Source organism: Spermophilus citellus (assembly GCF_964194105.1).
Source record: "Spermophilus citellus genome assembly, chromosome: 3".
NCBI lineage: Eukaryota > Metazoa > Chordata > Mammalia > Rodentia > Sciuridae > Spermophilus > Spermophilus citellus.
The window spans coordinates 35,631,179-35,656,581 of record NC_138184.1 but is presented as its reverse complement, the minus strand read 5'-3'; the positions used below and the strand labels follow the sequence as shown (position 1 = coordinate 35,656,581).

At 43.2% G+C, this 25,403-nt stretch overlaps 1 protein-coding gene across 8 annotated transcripts in view; it reads left to right on the top strand.

Moving 5' to 3' along the window:
• The first annotated feature begins 651 nt into the window (after window positions 1–651).
• The window catches only part of LRRC3B (leucine rich repeat containing 3B), an 82,951-nt gene continuing 58,199 nt past the window's right edge, over window positions 652–25,403 (top strand). For 5 of the 8 annotated variants that reach the window (XM_081286443.1, XM_081286437.1, XM_081286434.1 and 2 more), the window contains exon 1: window positions 652–967. The gene's annotated coding sequence lies outside the window, so the exon portion shown is untranslated. Of the gene's footprint in view, window positions 968–2,102; window positions 2,174–2,245; window positions 2,496–3,253; window positions 3,290–25,403 lie in introns of those variants that run through there. The other 3 variants (XM_081286436.1, XM_081286441.1, XM_081286438.1) reach the window with 3 other exon arrangements.

Sequence of the window (25,403 nt, the reverse complement as noted above, 5' to 3'; positions counted from 1 at the left end):
AGCAGAGGTCGGATTTGTGTGTGTGTATAGAGCGGAGTACTACCGTATTCTTCCCCGCCACTCCCCCCCCCCCCAAAAAAAAAAAAACTAGAACAGTAGTTGGCACTCAGTAGAAAATAATTTGTAGAGTTGATTTTGAACATTTGCTTTGTCCCCATTGAAGATAATCGACCCATCGCCTCGTTCTGCTTCTTCTTCCAGTTTAATTCAGCTTTGGTCTCAGTAGTTAGAAAAAACGGGAAAAAGAATGGGGCCATAGCATAGCATCCTGCAAGTGGAGCTATGCAAGGTGAGGACAGAGGTGAGTGCAGCGGAGGGAGCTATTATTCCTACCTCCTCTCAACTCCTGCAGCAAACACTCAAGTCTCACCTTCTCTTTCCTTTCGGGACCCCCCAACTAGCAGAGAGAGCGATGCCCGCGGCAAGGCGACAGCATAACTCTGCCACGTTCATTCCCTGCTGCTTTTCTAGTCCCTAGCAGCCTCGCCCCTCCTCCCTCATCCCCAGCCAGGGTCTGGAGGCGATTCCCCTCTAGTGACTGAGCCGACTGCATTTGGGCGAGTGGCTTTTTGCATCCCTCACGTCTTTGTCTCCTCCTCCTGCGGGGCTCTGGAGCCCGGCGCAGGGTCTGCAGCGGCCGCCGCAGCAGCGAGAGCCAAGTCGTGCCCCAAACGGCCGCCCGGGGCCGCACCCTCGCTCAGTGGCGGCGCCTAAAGACGCCAGCCGCGCCACGCACTGCCTGCGTCCCTCGCCCCAGCCACCGCGCATCAACGCCGCGGCCGCGGTCGCCGGGGAGCCGAGCCCGGCTGGCCGGGCAGGTCAGGGGTGAGCAGCCCAGCTTGCAGCCGTTGGAGGTGGCGGGCCACTGCAGCTCTGGCAGCTAGAACACTCCTAGGCATACACACCAAACGCCTCCTCCCTGCGCCACGAGGATGGAGCAGCCATCCCAAGCCCGGACTGGCGCAAGGTAAGGTGCAGCCGCCTGTTGCTTTTCGCAGAGCGCGGGATTCTCTCTCTGCACGGGTGCTTAGGCCGTCCCTCCCGGAACAAGTAGAGGAGAACTATCACCTCAGTTCTGAGCCATTTCTGTCCAACCCCCCTGGACTCTTTGACACAGACCCTTGGAGAGAACCCGCCTGGCCATGAGGAGTCGACCCTCCTTACTCAAGTGCAGCCGACTGCCATGCAAATAGTCTGCAAACTTTTGTGTGACCCTCCACACCCCTGTGCGGTGCTCACCCCGCGCGGAGCAAATAGCACGTTTAGTTCTCGCGTGCGCCCTTCCCCCAGCTCCCCTTGCCATATGCATGTGCCCATTTCTCTCTGTAAGCTCTTGCCAGTCGACTTTTCAATTCCTGCAGCTCCCGCTCCAGAGCGAGGGTTTGGGACCCATCGGTGCTTATTTTGCCCATAGAAGCTAGATAGCAGCAGACGGAGGTGGGACGTGGGGGAAGGCTGTGGCCACCGCTGAAGCTCTATCCATAGTGGGGGTCAGTCCCCCCTTGCGCACGCCACCCCCAACTCGGTAATAAAATCCTTGGAGTGGCTTTTGGTTGTGCACCGTGGGAACTGCAAGTGCAGATCAGGGTGGGTGAAGTAAGTGATTCCGGGAGGAAAAATTTGCTGGTGGGGGCGCAGGAGGAAGCTGGAGGCGGTGGGGGGAGTAGGACTGCCCAATGGTGAAGGGGATGAAATGGCTCTGGTAATGTAGGCAAGGGGCTATCCCTGCGTGGTCATTGGAGGAGGGGGAAAGACGTTTAAGTCGGGGGGGGGGGGTGTGCTGCTGACCCTGGTGTGTAAATACAGATGGGGGAGGGGTTGGATACCTGGGGGCGGGGGTGCGCAGAGGTGGAACAGAGCCTAGAATTCCAGGGCTGGGGGGGGGGATTTGGGGAGGCAGACTGCCGGGTTCCTGGGGAGGAGCGATCTCCCTCCCCAGGAACAAACAAACCTCCCCGCTGTAATCTGAATGCGATGGCATCTTGGGCGGTGACTGAATGGTCAGATTTTGAACCGGGGATGCTTTTCCAGGCTCTAAGGGTACCACAGTCTCCTCCCTTCTCCAGCACCCGCTTGCTTTTTACACCCCTTCATCTCCGCAGCCGAGTTGGTAGACCCACGCCCACCTTCCCTGCCAGCACATGGGCGTCCAGGATGTCTCCACAGTTCCAGGGTGAGAAGGGGACTCCTGGCCTTTAGTTGGAGCTGCGTGTGCAGGAGGTAGGGAGTGGGAGTCCCCAATGCTTAGTAAGTAGGCAGGGGTCCGAACCGGTTGGAGGACAGCGCAGGGGCGGAGGCTGCAGTGGGAGCCACCTTCTTTCTCCCGGCTGCTCCACAAATCGCACCTGGGCGGAGCAAGGGAGTCGGGGAGCCCTGTGCTGCCCCTGGGAAGATCCGGAGCGCAGAGCTGGAGGGCGTGTGGGGAAACGCAGAGCAAGGGGTGTGCTCATCGGATGAGGGGAGCCCCAATTCCCAGACTCCAGGCCCGGGCAGAGGTGGGTCTACGCAAATTGCAGCCCCCAGGTAGATTCCTCTGGTAGTTCAGTTGCTTTGGTGGATTCAGGAAGGCAAGACTCTTCTTTGCACTTCAACAATCTGGTGTGCAAGACTAATTGCGGGAGGGGATCTTGTCTGTTGTTGCAAAGAAGAGACAGCATTATCTTCTTTAGCCTCCTCCCCCCAAGTCCCTCTTTTCCGGGTGGGGAACACACTGGGATGTAAAGGCTGGGAAGCACCTCACTTAACCCTTCTCTCCCTCAAGAGGTGCACGCCCCTCTCCAAGCGGTGCCTTTGCCTGAGAGTCGGGTCTCTGGTTTCTACTGATTCTATAAGGAAAGCTTTTGGAGGCTGTGCAGATCTGGGGCCGCGTGCAACTTTCAGGTTCTCCCTGTCCAGACTCTCACGTGCAACCTTTTAGGAGCACAGTCTTCTCTACCTTACCCTGTAGACTTGGCTTTTTCTCCTGTAGCAGCTGAGAGAAAGCAGAATTTAGGCAGAGTCCCTTTTCTGGGCCCTTTGGTCAGATCCTTCCAGAAGAGATTTCGACTCATCCGGGCTCCCGGGAGGAATCCCGGTGTTGGTGTAGGTCATTTGCGTTCCAGGGCACCCCTGGAGCAACTAGCTCCCTGCCTCTCTGTAGCAAGCTCCAGAGCCCCAAGGAGCGGGAAAAGGGATTCCCTCCGCGCAGGCTCCTGGTGCATGCAGTTCCTGGGCACAAAGACCACACCCTCACAGGCCTGGCCTGGCTGGTGATAACGTTGGCTTCTTCTGATTTACCTGGATACCTGAGGTAGGATCCCAGACTTTTAAACCCCTCATTCCACATCACTTTGTTTCTGCCACCCCAAGGCCTGTTTCTTTCTGGGTGCTTGTTACCTGGATTTGTGTTCTGGCTCCTTTCTTTGCAGAAAAACAGATTAGAATATATCTCTTGGGAACTTAAGGGAAGGCTCCAAATCCACATCTAGGTGGGTTTTTTTTTTTCAGGTTGTCAAGCTATTCTGGGGAGACTAGTAGTAATTAGAATCAATGTTGCTTAGTATTTATTGAGTTTATACTATGTGCCAAGCATTATCCTAGATATTTTATGTCCTTGCATTAGTTTTAACTGGTACAGAAACTATGAAGGTTATTTTTACCATTATATGGTTAGGAAAACCCAGCTACAGAGAAATTACATTATTTGTTCACTGTCATTTAGCCAGCAAATGGTGGGTTTGCTTCCTCTTGTAGGCAGAGAACCCTGGCTGTTTCCTATTCTTCCCATCCTATTTGGACTGTCCACAAGAAAGCATGAGGCCCCTTTCCTTTTTCTCCAAACCCCAATATATACTATAAGTGCCAGTCCTTACCTGTGAGCCCCTGTGGTTAGAGTATGGGGAGACTGACCTTGCACATCACCTGCATCAGGGTCTCTTGGGGTACACAACGGTAGGATGGGATGCTAGTACTGAAAGCTGATTTTGGTAATTGACTACTGGTGTTGGGATTCTCTTCTGAATCTTTAGCAGACATTCCCTTTTTAAATGAAAGGAGAAATGGAGAGGGGGATTTAAATGTGAACAGAGATTTGCTTTGTGGTCAAAAACCAGAGGCAGTTTTAGGTAGCAACTGTATTCTGCATATGAGGGCCTTTCTGGAGATTGAATCACAGAATGTTAGAGCTAAAGGGGATCTCAGACAGCATCCCTCCCAATGCAGGCTCAAGGAGGAGAGTCTGTGCAGGCCACTCAGTGTATCAGTAGCATTACTAATGCTAGAGCCACTGTCTTTTGACTCTTAGACAAACAAACTGTGTTTATCTGTAAATAGATTATGTTCACTCCTTCTGGTTTTCAGCATTTTAAAAATTAATTAGGGAAGAAGTCTTGTCTATTTTTTTAAAAGACTGTTTTGCTCATTTTTCCACAAATGCTTTTTTAATCAGTGTAATGGGAAAAAGTCAGTACCATGTAATGGAGAAGCCACCACAAATATGCCTTTTTTTGCAAAGAATTGCATCAAAATATTGATGAGCCTTCAAATCAACAAAAAGTAACCAACTATGCAACCCTTTAATGATTCTAAATAAGACTAAACGGATTCCCTACCGTTTTAGCAAAGTCTTTCTATCAGGACTAAATAGCTCAGTCCTGCCTCACTACCGGGTATTTATGAAAATAAGGGAAAATGTAGTATATCAGAGGGTCAAATCCTTTGGATGCAATGAAATGAATTGGTATGACTTCTCCTGGATTCCTGACACTTGAGTTTAACTTTTATGCTGATATAATTCTGACGTAAAACAGTGAATTCCTAATAGATATACCCGAGACTCAGAAAGAGAAGAAATATTTCTTTGCAACTTCCTCCCCTACTGAGCCCTTCCATACAGGGAACTTCTACCGGTCATTTAGAAATTTTGTAGACTTCTAGGGGTTCTTGTGAGATGGAATTCTGGTTTCTAGGAACACCCTATGTCTTCTCTCTGAAGCCATAGTCCTGTCTGCTATTCTTCCCTTGGAGACAAACCAAGAAAAAGTCAGCTGGAGGGAACAGGGCCAGAAGGGGGAAAAGCCTGTTTTTCAGAATTGCATCTGGGCAGCAAGGGTTATAGTCAGACAGTGGAAGCCTAGAGGCTTTTGTGTCACCTGTAATAGGATTTCCCTCCCTAATGCTGTGACTACAAGGATAGCGGCCCTTGGCAATGACTGGTGTGGAGGAGGAGGTGAGAATGAGGTGAGGAGGTGAGAATGAGGTAACCGTGTCCTTAGAGGAGGTGAGATTTGGCCCTTGAGGGGCCCTGGTGTGACGGAAATGCCCGCGGTGAGTGAGTGTGTGTGTGCCAGGGGTACCTCCTCCTCCCCTTCCTTCCTACTGCTACCTCAGCTGGCCATCTGTGCCAGGTTGACTGATGGAATCCCAGAGCCCCCAATTTCTCAAGGGAAGCATTCACTTTCTAGAAAAGTCATGAGAGATGAATCTTGTTCTTGTAGGACAACATTCCACACCTGCTGCTCTCTTCAGAGAGAACCACAGAAAATCAGATTACCCCAAAGGTTAACTTGGAGATGAAGACACTGGTTTGGTTGGATTATAGCAGTTTAAAAAAAAAAATGGAACTTTGAAATCTACTGTGACAAAAGCCTATGAAATGGTCTCTGGGGTTGCAAAGAAAGGAGAATTTATTTGAATAAGGGTGATATCCTGGTTTCCAGTTGCTAGATCTTCCAGGGGAGGTGGTGGAGCTAGCTGTAGCCTCATCTGACCTCATTTGAGTCTTAGGGTCCACAACTCCACTTCCTTTTTTATTGTGGCTCATGTGTGGTGTAGTGTCAAGTGGCCCACATAACACTTCTGTTGGCATAATTCTTGGAGCATGTGTTTATTTTCAATCATGTAAATAAGTTTGTTGACATTTAGAATATCAGTTACTATTAAGCAACATCCTTAGAGACAAAGGAAATTAAAAATGAAAAAAATTCATCCTGCATATTGAATAAATAGGCTTATGTAATACATAGTGTAAGAATTTTTAAGTTAGACATTTAAAATAAAATATAATTAAGATCTAGAGCATCTGATAGACTATTTTTTTTTCCTTTTTTCAATTTTTTAATTTCCTGACCTAGACTATTTTTTAATAACAAAAGAAACCAAGTGATAAGATTCTGTGGAGTTTGAAGGAAAAATTGGAAATAATTTTTTTTAAAAAGGCCAAAGTAGAGCCTGAGAAGGTTAACCCACATGGATATTATGTTAAATAAATATATATCTTAATTCACATTTAGATTTGAAATAACCTACAAGACTAAGAAATTTAGTACAGTATTCATTTCCTCTGTAGATTATAACTTTGGTGAAGTTTGACAAATGGCTTGGGACCAGGATAGAAGCTCTTCTGTGACACTAGTATATATATTTTATAAAATATTAGTGAATCAGTAAATCTCAATACAGCATATGAAACAGGCTTTTCATATGAGAATGAAATTTGTAATCTTCTCATGAGCTGATAGTTTTCCTCCAAATAGTAAAAAACGATATAATTCTTTAAAAATAAATGAATAAACAATGAAAAAAGAACCTTCCCCCATAAAGCAGATTTTATTCTTTAAGAGGATAAATGAACAGATTAGGAAAGGTTATGAAATTTATGATTTCATTTGATCCTAAGCTCTCTGAGCTACATTTTTATGTTAATACTTGTCCAGTGCAAATGTCACTATACTTTAAGATGGTTTTTTTTTTCCAAGAGTGTTTGGTGGCTTTTATTAAAAGTAGAATGGAGACAAATATTATAAAAGCTATGTCAAGGCATTCTCAACCATGCAGCAACATTTAACCAAGTAACATGCTTCCAAATATAGGTCAGTTTCATGGGTTCTTTTTTTTTTTTCCTTCTCTCATCTTTCCTTCTTTCTACTCCTTCCTTCCTTCTTCCCTTCCTCCCTTTCTTCCTTCTCTCCCTTTTCTCTATTCCTTCCTTCCTTGTATTCTTTAGGTCATTGATAGACCTTAAGTATTTCAGTATTCAGTACCTTAATGGAAGAGATTGCTTTTTCAGAATAATCATGTCCCCTGGCTAGGACAGAGCTGAGGGCACAGTGCACCTGTGTATTTGTCCAGAGCTAAAGCAGGGAAATCACAAGGTCTCTCATTGGCTCTCCCCTTCGTGCTGTAACCTCATCTCTAATTTGGAGGAACAGTCATGGTCCAGACCTGCTTATGATGGCTCCCCTGTTAGCCATGACTAATCAGTGTGCTTTCCACGTGCTATACTCGGAATTTGTGCTCGGAGGAAAGTCCTGGTGCAGACTGCTGATCTTCCCTAGACACCTGGCCTTCATGGATTATCTTCCACCCTTTCCATGAATTATATTTATGCTTGGGTTTACAAAGCTTTGATCTTTCTGTTATGGTGTACTGTGTCATGTATTGGGGTAGCCAGCCTGTGTTTTCAAGGGTGTCTCAGAAATACCTCCTTTAAATAAAGTAAATATTAAGACTGAAATGAAAGTTTAATGTAGATTATGAGTGCCCAGAGCCTGGGCCACAGAACCTGTAAAGGATGGCTAGCTAGGTCAAGAGAGCCCAGAGTGACAAGAGAAAAGGAACAGAGAAGAAGAAGGTGGTAAGAGAGAGAGAGGAGACAAGAGATTTGGCCACAGGGGAAAGAAGTCACTCAAAGGAGGAGAATCCAGTCATTACGAGATATAGAGACCCAGTACATCTTATCCCAAGGATAAAAAGGAAAAGACATAAAAATAAGAGTAGATTAAAGAAAGAGATGAGATTAGTAAGACCGGAAAAGAAGAGGTATGCAGATAAAACGAATGTTCTAAACAATTCCTAATAGTCTAGATCAACTCAGAACAGGCTAAGTCCTCAACCAGAGCTCATGGCCCTTCTCACATTAATATAGCTTCTCAGTCACCAGGACAATGACTCTTACTCTCATCTATGTCATAGTGCCCTTTGATGAAGCATAGGAACCCCATAAGGATGTTTAAAATAAATAGTATTATAAACAAACTAATTTTAATAAAATAGGTATTTATCTAGCTATGAAAGAAACCATTGTTACTAATGCACATGCGCCATGTAATGCATGTACAACAAGCTCTAGAATGGCTTCGTCATTCCAAGACAAGGCTGAACATAAATACTTCTGTGAGATACTTGTAGCAACTATATCATGATATAAAATCCCCAATTTATATCAATGACAAAATCACTGGTTCTGCTACTTCATCGGAGACTCATGGGTGCTTCCTCTTGAATGTTAATGAATAAAGTTGTAACTTGCTTTCATTCAAGTTCATGGATGGATCTGTTGGATTCTATTGGGAGATGTCATGGATGCCCATGACCTATAGATTAGGGCGATTATAATTTACCACTTATCACAGGGATACTTTGGAAAAATGAAAGAGATCTTAGTTTTTCTTCAAGATGGCAGATGTAAATCGGGGTGGCCCTGGGGAAGTTCATCATAGCTATCATAGGGCCCTCCTATGATAAAGCTGATTTCACTCTCAGCTTTTATCCCAAACCAATTTTCACCTCTTTGGCCAAAGGAACGTATATTCTCTTTTTTCTAGGGATCAGGGCATTGAGAAATGGAGAAGACCTTAAGTGGGAAGAAAGTCCCTGATCAGGCTTACTGCTACGCTGTGGAATGCCTTAGAAAGAAACTGAGAATAGCCTTCTAGGAGGAGCCTAGGCTTCACAGATCCTGGCTCCATGAACATTGGCTTGCATTTTGGCTCCCAATGGCCCTTTTTGGCTAGGTTCCCTGTTGCCATGGCCAATATCACCTGAAGGGAGGGAGAATTATCAGCCTATATTGCACTTAAGCCAAAAGTTTCAAATTCCCTTCAGACCTATTTTTTCTTTCAGCTGAGCTGCCCCTGTGGTTTCTGAAGGTTCACTTCCTTTCCCTGCCTACTTCCTAACAACCAGAAATAGTCTCTGTGCAAGCAGGTGGATGGAGACCCTTGGGGAAAGACCAGGATCTGAAGAATTCTTAAACTGAGGATGGAAAGGGACTGTGATCGTGGAGTATTTCCTAAACAGATGGCTCATATTGTCCAGTATTGGAGGAAGATGACAGAAGGTCTCTGCTCCCGGAGATTAACATGTTTTTGTAGTGATTGGTGAAATGAAACCTGCATAGTAAATTAAAAAAAAAAAAAAACTTTCCTAAGAAATAAATTACTTAGCAGGAGGAGGTAACATCTCAGAAAACATCCTATGCACACAGCCTCTTGGGGGAACTAGGTAACCTGGTGCTAGTTTCAGCTTTGGCTGTAACCAGCTCCATGGCATCTGGCTGGTTATATCAATGGCCCTGGATGCTATTTTCCCAGTGAGACATTGCTGGGAAATAAATGCTTCCAACACCCCTCTCCAGCTCTGTGGTGTACAATGTCAAGGGTGTGTCTGGCACTGTTTTCCTATACTGCACATGGTGGTTTCCCTGTTGAAACTGGTTCAGGCTCACACCTTTGTTTAGGCACCTTAGCCCCTTCCATGCCACACATCCAACAGTGATAGAAGGGCACTGTATAGTTCTGAGGGCTGGTGATACCTGAGGCACTTCTGGGACACTAGAATAAGAGAGTGACAGTAGAAGAATGCAAAGGGAAGAAGAGCTGACCACAAGGGTCAGGTTAGGAAAGAGATGAAACAATTGAGGACATGCTTTGTTGCAATAGTCATGCAGGGAAGATGGAGGGAAGATGGAGGAAGGATTCCTGCAATGTTGACTGTGTTATCTAGTGTCCAACTCATGAGAGCCATGTGAATATACCATTCTCTACTGAAATTCTCTGAATTAGTACTAGTTGTATGTAGGAGGATTATATCCTTAGAATGGTCTCATAAGACCTTCTTTGACTGATGGCTCCCTTTCTCTTCATCTGTCCTTTTCCTTGACCTGCTTCAAGTCCTGATATGTTAGAATGACCCATATTGAGTGGTCCACAACTCTTCTCTCTAACTCTCTGTTGGTGGCTTGAAATCAGCCATGGTGGGAGTATCTACCACACAGACACTGCAAGGCAGGACATCCCCTCTGAATTCTGGTTGTAAAATATATCTGCGCACATGTCTGCCTCCGCCCTACTGAAAGACTCTTTCAACCTCTATTTGTATCCTGTTCTTGACAGGTCATCCCTCCCTCCCTCCCTCCTTGGGTCTTTCTCTGTTCTTTCTCCCTTTTGCCTACTTGCTTAGTGATCTACCCATCCATCCAGAGGTAGCCAGACTAATTCCTTTTTCTGCCGTTTAATAGCTGAAAGTGGGAACATTTCTTAACCTTTAATACGCTTCAGTTTTCTCTATGTGAAATTTCCAAAATAATAGGTGGTTGTAAGGCATTAAATTAATTAACATGTATAAGGTACTTTTAACAGTGCCTGGCACATGACAAATAACTACTTAAATTATTGTCATTAGTATTGATCAAAACACTATTGATCACTTACAATGTATTCAGCACTGAAAAATGCCCTGAGGAAAAGAGTTTCATAATAGAAGTATAAGAATATGTTCATGAGCCCAAAGCAAAGCCTGGTTAGTTATTGCAGGGTTAACAAAATTGACTTCATGGAGCTGAGGGCATTTGGACTGACTGCAGAGGGATGATTGCATGTACCCACCAAACTGAAATAATGGGGACATCTCAGAAGAAGGGACATCACCTAAGCACAGACACCACAGAGGGACCAGAATGAATGGCCTATGTAAGGGTTTTGTGTCTCTGAGCATGAAACCCCAGAGAAAGAAGGGATCTTTGATCAGCCTTGGGTTATGGCAAGATTCTCCAAGAAGTCAGTTGTACACTTCTTTTAGTTCAGATTTTCTGTTGCCTGCACCAGAAAACTGAGCTTTGGTTTTACAAAAAAAAAAAAAAAAGTCAGAAATCCAGATTTTATGTGAAAGCTCCTGATGTGTAATGATAGGACTAATTCAATCAAAAGCAAAACAAAATAGAACATATCTGCAGGCGATATTCAGCCTCCCACAGAAGAGTGGAGTTCTAGGTTCCCAAGAGCTTGTTTAAAAATGCTAAGATGTGCAATTTAAGTTTCTGATTTTGAAAATGGCTCTTCCATTAAACTGTGTGATACAGGTGAGAGTCCCTTAAGCTCTCGGAGCCTCGATTTTCTGCCAAATGTCTGTCGTATTTTTGTCCTCTGTGTCTTGCTGTGAGAAGACTTTTGGACAATGGAAATCAACACTTTTGTAATGAATCAGACAAGGGTTAGAATTATCCAGAGACCTGACGTGCCCCTGGCAGAGCTATATACATAGTACAGCCCCAAGTGTAGTTTAAGTTACCCAAAGACACCCGAATGTCCTCACGTGCCACACTCATTTTAACAGTTGATGGAGGAAGAGAATCGTAGGTGTATTCCACCCTCCCTCCCCCCATCTCATTCTGTTAATATCACAAGGAACTTGACATTCTGTTTTGGAAGTCTGTATGTCAGAGACCCAGCTAAGAGTTGTTGATTGATTGTTCATGGGTTCAGGTGACAGGGAAAAGGTGCACTCCACCTTTCTGTGGTGTACTGTGATTGATTCCCTGAGATGGAGGGAGGGATCTCTGTAAAGGAAGCCGCTGCACTAAGTGTTACTCAGGGTTATGTCAAAATCTGCTGTTGCGTTTGTGTTATTTCCCCTCTTTTGATCCCTTTCCATTCCAGGCTGGTTTTGATCATGCAAGCTTTTAAGGAAATGATCAAACCCTGGAACAGTCAAATTATTTCTGGTTGAGGGGATAAGCTTGGTGGATGTTGGCTTTGACACTGACAAGGGATGGATATGCCCAGCCTGGTTCCTTAGGTCTGCTTAAAAGCACTCTGTAGCCCCAGCTTTGTGAAAACTTTGGGCTTATTGTAATCCCATGAACCGCGACATTGTCTGATTGGTGTGATCTTTATTTGTTTTGTTGTGCTGCCTGATTGAACTTGATCAGAAGAAGTTTCAAAGATACAGGCAGACCTTGAAACAGGGATGCCCGATTTACACGGGCACTTTGGCTACAGATTCTGGCTTTGCTGCGGGGGTTTGACCCCATTGCTTCGGAGCTGATCTGAGCCTCAGAGTCTTTCCCACTCACTTCTAAGTGCTGAGCCATTTGGGTCCTCAGGACAGAGATGTCTGATGTCACCATAGCTCTTTCCCCTTGCTGTGTCTGGGGGCCCTGTCCCCCTGACCGCAGTAGGAGCTGAGCTCCCGAAGAGCCAAGTTCCCACTCCTCTGAGGTGGTCTATCCAATTAATATTCTAGATGAAATAGCATATTTTATATTAAGGAAGAGGAAGACAGGACCTTTGGGAGGTAATTAGGTTGAAATGGAGTTATGCAGGTGGGCCCTCATTATGGGGTTGTGCTCTTAAAGAAGAGACACCTGAGAGCTTTCTTCCTTCCTCTCTCACACACACCAAGGAAAAGCCACAGGAGGACACAGTGAGAAGGCCTTGTCTGTCATCCAGGGAGAGTCCACACCACATACCGGCTCTGCTGGCATCTTCTCCAGAATTATGAGAAATAAATTTCCATTATTCAAGGCACCTAACCTGGGGTACTTCATTATAGCACTCCCGGCTGGCAAAGTCAGGAAGTTACTGCAGTTTAACTTGGGCTTGTGAAACATCTCTTTGGATGGAGATGTTCTGTATATGGTATATACTACCGGCTGGTATATAGTAGTCACACAGTAACTACCTGCTGAATCAACAAATTAACTCTAATGGATGGAGTGAAAAATATCTAATTTCGGTAGTTTAAGGACTTTCCTGAAATCATGAAATTATAGTGTGAGATGAAGGAAAAAGGAAAGTTATTTTGTGTGTGTGTGTGTGTATTTATGCATATAAGTGTATAAATGTATATACATGTGTATGTATATACACATTCATATATCAAGATGTTAACAGCCTCTACTTTCCTTACTGGCTCACCCCGTGGAGACATAATGATAGTAAAATAAATACAATCAGCATGCTTTCCTATTTGCCCAGCATGCAAGCAAGTGACTGTTTCTAAGCATTTGCAATTTCATCAAGGTCTTCTTGAACTATTCTCCATAAAGAGATGCTGAGTTGGGACACTGACCTGCCAAAGCCTAATTAACTTGAGTTTAGTAAAGGAAAAAAGTCCTTCCTTCATAAAAAAAAAAAAAAAAAAAAAAATCTAGACCCTTGATGTTGGCAGGGACTTCCGAGGTCCTTTTAATTTGAAAACTCCAGTGGGAAGACTACAATAGAAAGGTAAGGTTTTTCCGACAAAAAAAAAATGGTAGCTTTAGAATTCTTTCTTGCTCTAAGAAATGCCTCAGTCACCACGAGGTGTTTCCTTCATAGCTTTTGCTGCTTGAGAATGGAAAAGCAATTTTCTCAAGATGCTATTGATCTTTTTTTTCATATCTGGATGCAAATGAGTTCAGAATGTGGGGGTGTGGGGTTTGAAGCGTCTGAAGTGCTTAGGTAACAGTTGGCATGCCAGTTGGGTGATGAAGAGTATGCACTGACAATATTAAATTGTGGGCTGAATCTCATTTTTTTGGTGGTTAAGAAAGAAAGAAAGAAAAGAACAAATTTTTCTAAAAGCAACAGCATGGCTTTTATGCCAGGGGTGTTTCTAACTGTTGGGCAACAGTGCTGAGAAATATGGGCGTCCAATATGTGACACTTTCTTCTCCTCAGCCTGGGCTTACCGAGTACACCCCACGGAGCTTCCTTTTTAACTGGAGGGTGCGGTTGTGTTTCTAATCATACATTCGTATTGTACTCAAGTAACTGAGGGGAATAGTTTCAGTAACAACAGGTAAGATGAATTCACTCTTCCTATTCAGGGTGGAAGAGCCAGCTGGTTTCTAGAAACATAGTGGTAATTTGTAGAGATTAAAAAACAAACAAACAAACAAACCAAAACCCCTGCTCTTTGCTGCCTAACCTCCAATACCATAAAGTGGCCATGAACATCTAGGACTTTTCCTCAGATGAAATTATATACCATTTCTTCTTTTAAAGAGTCATATTCCTTTCTCTACCTTTTTGCCGCAGTCTGGCTGCAGCAAAATAACCGGGGGGTGACGAACAACTTGTGTACGTTGATACAGCAGGAGTGGAAGCCGTTTATTGTAGGACAACAGAGGTATTTATACATTCCACACAGCTTATCTTAATTAACATAAACTAGATACAGCAGTCAACCAATAAGAAATCTCCACACTTAATGGCTTGCTGGCCTTACTTTACAAACCACTCCCTCTGGCATTTTGCCAGGCACCATCCAGACTTGTTTACAGACTCTAATATTCCCCTGGCAAAATGCCAGGCGCCATCCTGACTTGTTTACAGACTCTAACATTTCCTCCTTTTGTTTAATTTAAATAAGGACCATAGTGGTTTTTACACAAACACCATAAATAATCTGCTAAAAGCAGGAGGGGAGGATACAAAATGCCACAATACCAAGACAATTGATGGCTCCATGCAAGAAGCCCTTGGAAAAATTATACCAGCAATGACACCGTTAGCAAAGATACCGAGTTACAATTTGTTGTAGATTACAGTTTGTTGTCTCAGTCCAGGTAAAGCAGTGTCTCAATAGATTAACTCACAGTCCAGGTAAATCACAGTCCAGGTAAGTTCTGCAGGCAGCTAGCTTAAATCACAGTCCAGGTAAGTTCTGCAGGCAGCTAGCTTGATCCGAAGTCTCGTCCGGTTCTCAGCAACACTGGAAATTCTTCCACTTTCGGTTTCACTGGCACTGGGATGAAGGCAGGAACTCCGGATGGCTAAAGAAAATCCTGTAGCATTCTACTAAGAAAACAACCTTCTGAACAATTTAGTACATTATCTCAAGGTTTTTTACATTTGAAATAAGCCTTAATAGTGCTCATTACTCATTAGCTTTCAGGTGTGGGAGAACCATTGTAGTTATTGGCCTTGGAAATGATCAAACTTCAGGGATGCCATGTGCGTTCTCCGCCCAGCTGCAGGTCCTGGGCAGCCCCAGATGGGGAGCGTCCTGGACTCAAACTGTCACCAGGCACAGGGAGCGAAAGCTTTGAGACTGTGCCTCCAGGTCAGATCTAGATTTGGGCTCTCGAAGTGGCGTCTGCTCCCCCAGGCAGCTGGGCGGGGAAGAGCCGGCAACTGCCGCTTGGAAAACCCTTGCTGTGCCATGACTGGCTTGCACACGTGGCAGCCGCTGCACGATTCACGCACCCTCCGCTAACGAAAAGTATTCAGTAATAGCCTTTTGCTACAACTTTTTTCCTGATAATCCTTCTTCTGAACTTTCTTTTTCTTTCTGACTAGAGTTCCTGGGCTTCCATCAACACATGCCCTAACTGCTCTTGGTTCCACTGGGGTGCCTTCTTCCCTTAGTAATTTACTTCTCACCCCTTCCAAATTTTCGTCACAAAGACAATACAACATTTTAAGACAAAACAAGACACAAACATACTGTATCAATCCTCTCCATTTTCTTGAAATGGCCATTTTTCCTCTCACCCTATCTGTCTAGGGACCAGCAGATTTGCTCCTGTCCTATCTATGGACGGGCAGCTTTTTCTTCGTCACTTACCCCCGAGTGTCCCGGGGCTCCCCGTACGGGCCACCAAATGCCACAGTCTTGGCTGGGCACTGAATCACGAGCCCCCACACACCTTGTAGATTCAAACAGCAATTCTTTATTCCCGAACTCACACCAGCCCTGTACAAACACGTTCTGGGGAAATCCAAGTTCTGCCGCACAATTCACGTCCCAAGGCAGCAGGATACGCCCTATTCCCCCCCACAGGGTACACCTTAAACCTGGAACTTCCCTAAACCCAAGGACGGGATACTCCCTAAAACCTGATCAGCTCTAAACCCGGATCTGCCCTGGTCCTTGAGCAAGGTCACCTTACTAAAGCATACATGCAATGTCACAGTGAATGTCCTCTAAGCAACATGGGGTAAGCTGGCAAGGAAATTTTGATGCGTCATTCCTACTTGGCAATGGCCCTCAGCACCTTTTCCTTGTGACAGTAGCAGTAGTGAGGTCTTCCCTCTGCTGGATTGTGAGTGGAGTGGGCAGTGTGAGCATGATGGGTGGCCAGGGTTGGGCACTGTGTGTGGATTCCATGTAGAGCAGGTATGTCCAGAAATAATACATGGATACACAGGATCCTGGATTGGTTGTAGAATAGGGAGAGTAGGGATTTTAGGCATTTTTCCTACTGTGGATTCCTTTGGCAGTCTGATGAAACCTGTGCTCACCTTCTCAGGCTAAGTTTTACTTTTAAATGTAAAAGATGGGATTGTAAGAACAAAACAACACAAAACAGATTTTTGCAGAACTTGCATTATATATGACCTAGATCCTTGCCTAATATGTCATCAAATAATAAAAAAAAAATTACCTTAAATAGCACACCTAAGTAATGGTAGTTTGCTTTACCATCAGATTGTTTTTGAACTTGCCTGGGCTAGACTTGTAGCTGAGATGTATAGCATATTTCACAAGACAGTGGTGACTCGTGAAGAATTAAAAATTCTCATTTGAACTGTCCGTTTTGAAAACTCTAACAATTAATTTAAATGACTTCCTTTCATGTATTGATGAAGAACAAAGAAGGATAGATAAGACCATAAGGCATTGCAGATATCTGGGTATCTGGTCACGAAGGTAGAAGATGCATCTTCTGCCCCTTGTGGCTGAATGACCGTCAGGTGAAGCATTGACCAGTTATTGCCTCTATGTACTATAAGGACTATGGTCAGGAGGAATGAATTGTTTTGATTTTAAAATTGTGATATTCATAAATGATATTTCAGGATTTCTGGAAGAACTACGTTTCCATAGGAAAAAAAGAAATCGTTCATTTTATCGGTGATGCCACAGAACTTATAATGATAATGCAGTCTGTTTCCTGTCTTTAAAATTGAAGGAAATGTCAAACTGCAGTTGAAGATCAATGGAAGAAACTCAGAAAAGGTTCTACACAATTATGGATTGCCTCCATTCTAATGATAGCCTCATTGAGGAACTAAGGACTCCAAATTTAAAATTTCTGCCTCAAGAATTGAATCAGCACCCAGTGACATGGAGAAAAGTAGTTCTTAGATAGATGAGACTTGTGGATGGATTCTAACAGAATGTCATTTTTTTTTGTTTTCAATTTTATTTTTAACAAGCATGCCAGAATTTAACCTAAAGATTGTGCTTAGCTTCATAATCGGTCCCTTTGGAGAGAGATGCTATTGCTTTTAATCAAGACAGCACTGGTTGGTCATCTTTGAGAATAAGTGGTAGAAGGTTTTGAATAACCTCCTCAGAAAGATTTAATTTTAATTTTTCAGTTTTTGTGGTGCTGGGGATTGAGCACATGCTGGGCAAGTGCTCTACCTCTGAGTAGAGCTATACCCCCAACTCTAAATCTTCACTCTTAAATTGCTTTGAGGGTAGGCCTGGTGCTTGGGAAAGTCATTTAAAGTAAGGTTATTGAATGTAAAGGGTGATCAAGGTATGTGGACACAAGATTGGGACTTGAAAGTCCTAAGGCTTCTTTTCAGAAGGGACTCGTCACCTACCTTAAAGACTGCTCCATAGCAGGTGGAGGCAGAGTAGCATGAGATCCAGAAAGGGCTCCATTTCCAAGATTATAGTATCTCTGGCATCAGCTCGTAGTCCCCAGGAACAGGGGAGATTACTTTAAAGAAGGACACTTGCTTCCCCCTTTAAAGTAATGTTCTCATATAGTTTCCAAATACTTTAACAGCATTTTAATAGTCAGATTATGTACAGTCTTGAGTAGTAACAGCACTATTCAGTAGATATACAATGCTCAGCCTTATATAATTAAAACATTTTCCAGTAGCTACATTAAGCTACTGAAAAGAAAAAAAGTAAAATCAATTTCAATAATATATGTATCCCCACATACTCAAATTATAGCAGCATGTAATCAAATTAAGATTTATTGAGTTTTACTCACCCTAAGTCTTTGAGATCTGGTATGTGTTTTATACTTATACTGTATTGCATTTTGGACATTGAATTTTCATCAGAAATACTTGACCTATATTTAGATTTCATAAAACTTAGAGCTGACAAAAACCAGGTTTACATATCCAAGTTGTTCCCAGCATATTTAAATGTTTTCCAATAATGGAATTGAGTATTAGTTTTTCAATCTAAATTTAAATTAATCACCATTGAATAAAATAGAATATTTAGTTTTTCATTCACTCTAGCCACATTGCAAGGGCTCAAAAGCCACATATGATTAGTGAACAGTGCAGTATAAATTTTACAGGGAAATAATCAGGTAAGGGGGTTCGTTGTGGACATTTACAACTCTCTGGGATAGTTAGGGACTTGCTTGTCCTTCTGTTTTGGTGGTCCTTTCTATGAATTATTTCTTTTTTAAAAATATTTTTTAGTTGTAGCTGGACACAATATCTTTATTTATCATTATGTGGTGCTGAGGATCGAACTCAGGGCCTCACACATGCTAGGCGAGCGCTCTACCACTGAGCCACAACCTCAGCCCCATGAATCATTTCTTTCAATCTTCTTTGTTAATTCAGTATTTTTCCAGAACCTCACTATCTCCTTAGAATCCCCCAGAAGGGCCTTTCCTTATGAGTACTCATTATGTACATCTGGAGGCACCATGGGATCTCTGCTTCATTGACAGAAGGTTTGAGGGTGAGTTTAGATGACTCAAGGAAGGCAGGAAGTTAATGCTCCTATCCCTGTTATCATGACTAAGCACTTCCACCACAGTGGTGAATTTCCCTGCTGTGTCCCACTGGAGGTTCACCATTTTGGAAGCACATCTGATTCTGATTCTGAAGATGTGGGTGGAATCCAGAAAACTGCATTTTTGCCGTCTCCCTTGTTCCCCACACCATCTGCATTAAGGGGTTTAGGAGAGCTCAGTTTGAGAACCCTTACCTTATCAGAAGCCACCCTCCTCTCACTTGTTTTTGGTACTGAGGATTGAACTCAGGGGTGCTTAACCACTGAGCCACATCTCCAGCCCTTTTTTATATTTTATTTAAAGACAGGGTCTTGCTAAGTTGGTTAGGGTCTTGCTAAGTTGCTGAGGCTGGCTTTGAACTTGCAATCCTCCTGCCTCACCACTTGAGCCACTGGAATTACAGGCATGTGCTAACGTGCCTAGCTTTCACCATGTTCTTAAGTACCGGTGGTCCCCTTCATGAGAATACCCTCTCTTCTTAAACCAAGGAGTTCTAGGCCCTACCCAAAACCTGCTAAATCAGAATACCTGAAAATGTGGTACTTGGAATCTGCATTTTGAACAAGTTCCCTAAATAATTCTCATGCCTAATAAACTTAAGAAAAAAAATTGCTTAGTGTGGACTCCCACCCTAGGAATGTGGAATTCTTTAATCTTACTTTTTCTCATTCATATACTTTCCCCATTTCTGACATTTAGAAATCCACAATGTCATATTTATTCTGCTGCCTCTTTGTTCAGGTCATATAACCAAGGGACAGGGGATACAAAGAGAGCATGAGGTCCTGTCTCTGATCTCAGAGAGCTTGCAGTCATAGAAGGGAGAGCCAGGCATTGTAGATGGAGGGCTGCAGGGGCATGCTGCTGGAGTGAGGGGGTGAAGAAGGTGAGCATCATATCCCATTGGGTTGTGAGTTGATAAAAAAGCTTAAAAGGGGCTACAGGGTCTCTGAGCTGATTCAGGAAAGAAAAAATTGGTGTTCTGTCAAACAGTCAGGAAAGGACACTGGAGACTTAGTATGAATTAAGGTGTGAACAGGGAAGCAGAGACACTGTGAATAACATGGAATAATGGATTTGTTGCCAGATCATACATTGCACAGTTGTGGAGATGCTGAGGATGCAAAGGGCTGGCCAGGCACAGGTGGAGGAGAAGGGAAGTTGCTGAGTAGGGACCAACAGGGAGTCAGTGAGAGATCTGTAGAGGGTGTTGCTTGTGCTGCTGGTAGTGGTCCTGAAGTTGCTCTGGGCCAGCAGAGTTCAGAGCAAATTAGAACCTGTGAGCAAAGGTGAACTAGAACCTCTACCCACAAACTGGGAGCTGGACATATATAGGTACATATATATTTTATGTTTGTGTATGTACATGGTGTAGCTATAGAGATGGTTTTATATACAAATGGCTTCATCAGTCCAGGCCTCAGTATGCAGTGGTGAAATGACCAGTCATGGATGCAGCTCCTGGTTTGCCAGTCCCACTGGCTGTGTGTTCTTTGACAACACATCCAGGATCTCTGGGCCTCTACCTCCATGTCTACGGAGCATGGAGGGTGTGAAATGTCAGGAATCCTGTGACCCGATATGCATTTTGTACAGGCCAGAAAGATTGATCTTCTGGAGGACACAGGGATTCCATCACTGTCAGAGTTTGCCAGAGTAGCACTTTCCTGAGCCTCTTTTCAGCCTTGCCACTTGAATGATGTGGAAATGAATGAGGAAGTCATCAATCTGATGTCCCACGGCTATAGAGAGCCGCTGGGAGTCTTGGGAGTTGCAGGTCTTGTCATTGCTTTGGATGTTGTCCCCAGTTTGGCCTGACAGCCTTGCATCTTCTTTTGCCCTCACACCTTAAGAAGGCTCTCCTTGCCAGTGAGGTCCCAGTGAGGTCTGCACACCTACCCACACTCCTGTGCATTGCACCCCTCCCCCGCCTCCAGAGAAACCCAACACACTGCTGTGCTCACTGTCTTCCCTGTACACCACTGCATCGTGGAAAGTAGTCTCAGAAGAGTACACATATTTTTTTTGTGTTTATATATTTGGTAGGTCTTAGAAAAATAGAGCAAGCATAGCAAAACCATTTATATAGATCATATTTTTAGGATAATAGTTTTAGATAAGTAAATTGACTTTAAGAAAGATATTGCTTAAATATTAATACAGGTAAAATTGATATAGCAAAAATCTTGAAGATAGTATTTTGGAAACATTGACTAAATCATGTGATAAGGCTTTTGTTTTAAAAATTAAAGAGAAGAACCTGTAATCCTAGTAGCTTAGGAGGTTGAGGGAGGAGAATTGCAAGTTCAAAACTAGCCTCAGCAAAAGCAAGGCGTTAAGCAACTCAGTGAGACCCTGTCTCTAAATAAAATACAAAATAAGGCTGGGGAAGTGGCTCAGTGGTCGAGTGCTCCTGAGTTCGATCACTGGTACCCCTTCCCCCTCAAAAATTAAAGGGACTCTCTTACTCAGTGATACTTGATAACTGCCAGAAGTGTTTTTGTTCTTCATTGGTTTGATGATTCAGCCTAAAAATCCCTTTTGGGTACCTGAGTTATTTGAGATCTACTTCTTATGGGTTATGTTTGGTACTTTAGAATATTAGACTTTAGCCTTGATATAATTAGGCTGAACAATTAGGCAAAATAAAATGAAAGGATATTATGCAGAAAAACTGGCTCTGAACTTTACAAAAATATCACTGTCATCAAAGTTAAAAACAAACAAACATGGTGGGAACCTTTCTAGATTAAAGGAGACTGAAGAGACATAGTAACGAAACACAATACATGACCCTTGATGGCACCTGGATTAAAAAAAAAAGTTAAAAAGCAAATTTTGGGTTATTTAAGGAAAGTTGAGAAGTGAATCGTTTATTGGAAGATAGTATAGTTATCAATTTTAAATTTCATGAGTGTGATAATTGCAGTACATGATAATATTCTTGCTTTTAGGGGATTCTATACTGAAGTATTTAAGATTGAAGCACATCAGTGTACAACTAACATTTGAATAGTTTAGCCAAAATATACATACAGGCATATACTCACATTTAATGACCACATATTCATACATGCACAGATAATGCACATACATGAACACACATGCATACACACAAATATAGATCCATACACACATACATGTGCATGCACACATACACATGCATGCATACAATGTGCCTACTTACATACACAGTCGCAGACACATACGTGCATACTGAGAGGCATGAAGAGAGTAAGCAAACGTTGACGAATAAGCAGTTGGTCAATCTAGTGCTCATTTGCAATTATTGCAATCTATCTGTATAGACTTAGAATAATTCAAAATAAAATGTTGCAGAAAAATATGAGTTTTTTTTGCATTAGACAAGGCTCAAAGATAAACCTAAAATTTTTATTATGTAGACCATGGAACAGTTATTGAGAAGATGGCTACTATTTTTCTTAATCCTACTAAGGAGACAGTTTACATTGTGCAAAGACCTGCAATGGCTTCCTAGCTATTTCACAGATGAAGTTTCTGCTGCAAGGAACCAGTTAGGCATACAGCCAGTGTCTGGTCAGAACTGACAATTAAATGTTGACTGCCAGATTCTAGTCTGCCTAGGCTTTACTATAACAGCTAATCAAACAATGTTTTAACATACAGAATGGCCCTAGGATGGTATATATGTTTTTTTTGTGAATTTGATATTCCTTTGATATGTATTTATTGAGTGCCTACTATGCTCCAGGAATTGCTCCTTAGGGCTGGTGGTAAGACTGCCAAGATTCAATTTCCCATGGAGATTACCTTCTGGAATGTAAGGGACAGACAGTAGCCGAACAAGTAATTAAATGAATAGAGAGACCAAATATCACCACATCTTAAAAAAAAAAAAAAATGATGAGGGTAGTGTGATCAAAGATGACCCTAAGCAGATTTCCCAGGAGAGGACCAGCCATTAGGATCAGGAGGAAGAGTGGTGGTTTCCAGGTCTCCTTTCTTTGTTCCTTATTCCCCAATATTTGTGTTCACCTTCATGTCAAGGTCAAGGAGCTTCCGGACCTGATTGTTCTTGCAGCTCCATTGCAAGGTCTGTTCTGGTTGTGGTCCATGCCAAGTGACCACAGTGTGGGGCCAACCAAGGCCTCTTGTTTCCTTTTCTATGATTGATGGTTCCGATGTTGACCCTAAGTGTGCACCATTCCCAGTGCAGATACTCTCATCTTTGTGATGGGCTTTTAGAGATATTTAATCCAAACCCCACAGAAACCCCATCATTTGGTCATAGCAACACACTGTGTTGAAAGCAAGTTTAGAGCCCCTGAATAATGCCACAACAAGCCTTCCAACCAGCAGTTTTCAACAGTGGCACTCTGGCACCCCTCTGAATTACTATCTGCTTTGGCTAATTCAATATGACAGGTTTCTAAAGCAATTTGAGTTCACGTAGAAACGGTGAGAGAAAGACAGTATTCAAATTCTCTTAAAGAAGAATGGGAAAGAACTGATATTACATTCTCCTTACAAATACCCATCAAGATCCATTTGGATTCATTCCCTAGAGGTATTAAGCATGTTTTATCTTTTCTTCTCCGGTCACCTTTTCGGCTTCCTTTGATAATTATATTCTATCTGCAATGCATGAGTTTACCCCAGAGTGTAGAACCAGACAATGGATTCTTCAGCCCAGAGGCCACCAAGGATAGGCAGGAAAGACAATATTCCTTAGTATTTGGGGGGAATTCCATGCTTTAAAATTCAGGCAAAAAAAAATATGCTGCTCATATGAAAATCAGATAGTCCGTCAGATAAACAGGATCTAAGGTTGGTTTGGAATATCAGCGCTCCTTTTTCTCTGCCGGCTTCACCTCTTGAGGTTGGCCTTGAGATGGTAAAGCCTTTTGAGGAACATGGAGTAGTAGAGGGGCACATGGAGACTCCAGTACCAACACTTACGACTTACGCTCCAGCCGTAGTACCTGCCTGGTGGATGCGAACCCTACTTGCTCCTTCTCCGTCTTGATTCCCCACTCTCAAGTAGATAAGCCCTTTCCCACCTCTGCAACCCATCTCTTGCTGTTCTCTCCCTCAGCTCCAGCCATGTTGGCCTTCTTTCTGTTTGCAGAGCACATTGTTGGATTTCTCCCCCATTACCAGCACCTGGCATACATTAGTTGCTCAATAAATATTGGTTATCTGGCAGTTACTTGGAGCTCCATAAGAAAGGGAACAGCCTCAGGGTGCTGTTCTGAGGATCAGATAACACAAAGTTCCTGAGAGTATTGTGGATGTTATAAGACACTATACAAATAACACATTACTAAGGTTTTGGGCCACCTTGTCCATGAAAACCCTCTTTTTTTTTTTTTTTTTTTTTTTGTTCCAGCCTCAGATATTCTCTTCCTATTTTTACAGTATTATGCATCACTGTAAAGATTTGATGTTTTGACACATGATCTTGTCTCCTGATGAAGCTCATTGGTGGGAGTTACAAATGAAATTTGCAGGAAGAGGAAAAAAATCCTCCAGCTTGGAATTTGCTACTTGGCACACAGTTTACAGATATTAGCTTGAGTGCCACGGAGTACACAGAACATACAGGATTTGAACAATATCCAGTGTCAGAGGGAGACTGCATTTGGATTTGAAGCTACATACAGCTTCCTGCAGCAAGTTTGGCCTTAAGAAAGGGGCAGCATAGCTCTGATTTGGGAGAGGCTGGAAGTACATGCGGGGTTGAGCTCAGAGGCAAGCACAGGGGTATCTCTGCCCATTTCTGTTTATTGTGTCCCTTCAAGACAATAGCACGGTGATGAAGGACAGAGCTGCTGACAAACACACCTTGCCAGTCTGTAGTGTAAGTAGTTTTTATTCATCTGCTTACCTTTGTGGAAATTTTTCAACCTTTACTATTTATAACCTTTTGCAGACTTCAATCAATATGTAGCATGTTGGCTTTGAAAGAGCTTGATTTAAATTGTGGAGGGAAATGAAGGGGGTTTCAGAAATCTCAATCCATTATTCATGATGTTTAGAAAGATGGGGTTTTTTTTAGAAGTGTGAAAATCAACCCGATGGAGACTGAATCAGGCAACCATCGGCACTGATTTTGGACGGTGAAACCCTGCCTTCCCTGACACCTTGTAGATAAGGTATGCTATGGGGCTGTGTCCCCCCCTCCCCCAACTCCCCTTATTTTTACAAGAAATGAAAAGAGATTTTTGTTTGTTTCCGTGGAAATTAAAATCTCCAGGTCAAGAAAATAAAACCAAGTCTCAAATCTGGGAAAAAAAATTGCTACACAAAAAGATGGATGTCCTCCCCATCTCTTGAAGTATTAAAGTTTTTCATCTAGTTAGGTTTTCTGTTCTCCCCTCCGCAGAGAACCCAAATCCTGCCTTCCCTGCCTAGAATGTGGGGTCTGTTTGCTAAACTCCTGAGAGAAGCCTCACACAGATGCTCGTACAGAGCAAGAATTTTGAAGCTATATTCATAATATTTTAACTATAGCATTTATTATTATTATTACCATCATCATCATCATCATCATCTTTTGGTTCCAGGGATTGAAGCTAGGGGCTTTTAAGTACTGAGCCACGTCCCCAGCCCTTATTATATTTTGTTTAAAGATAGGGTTCTTGCTAAGTTGCTTAGGGCCTCACTA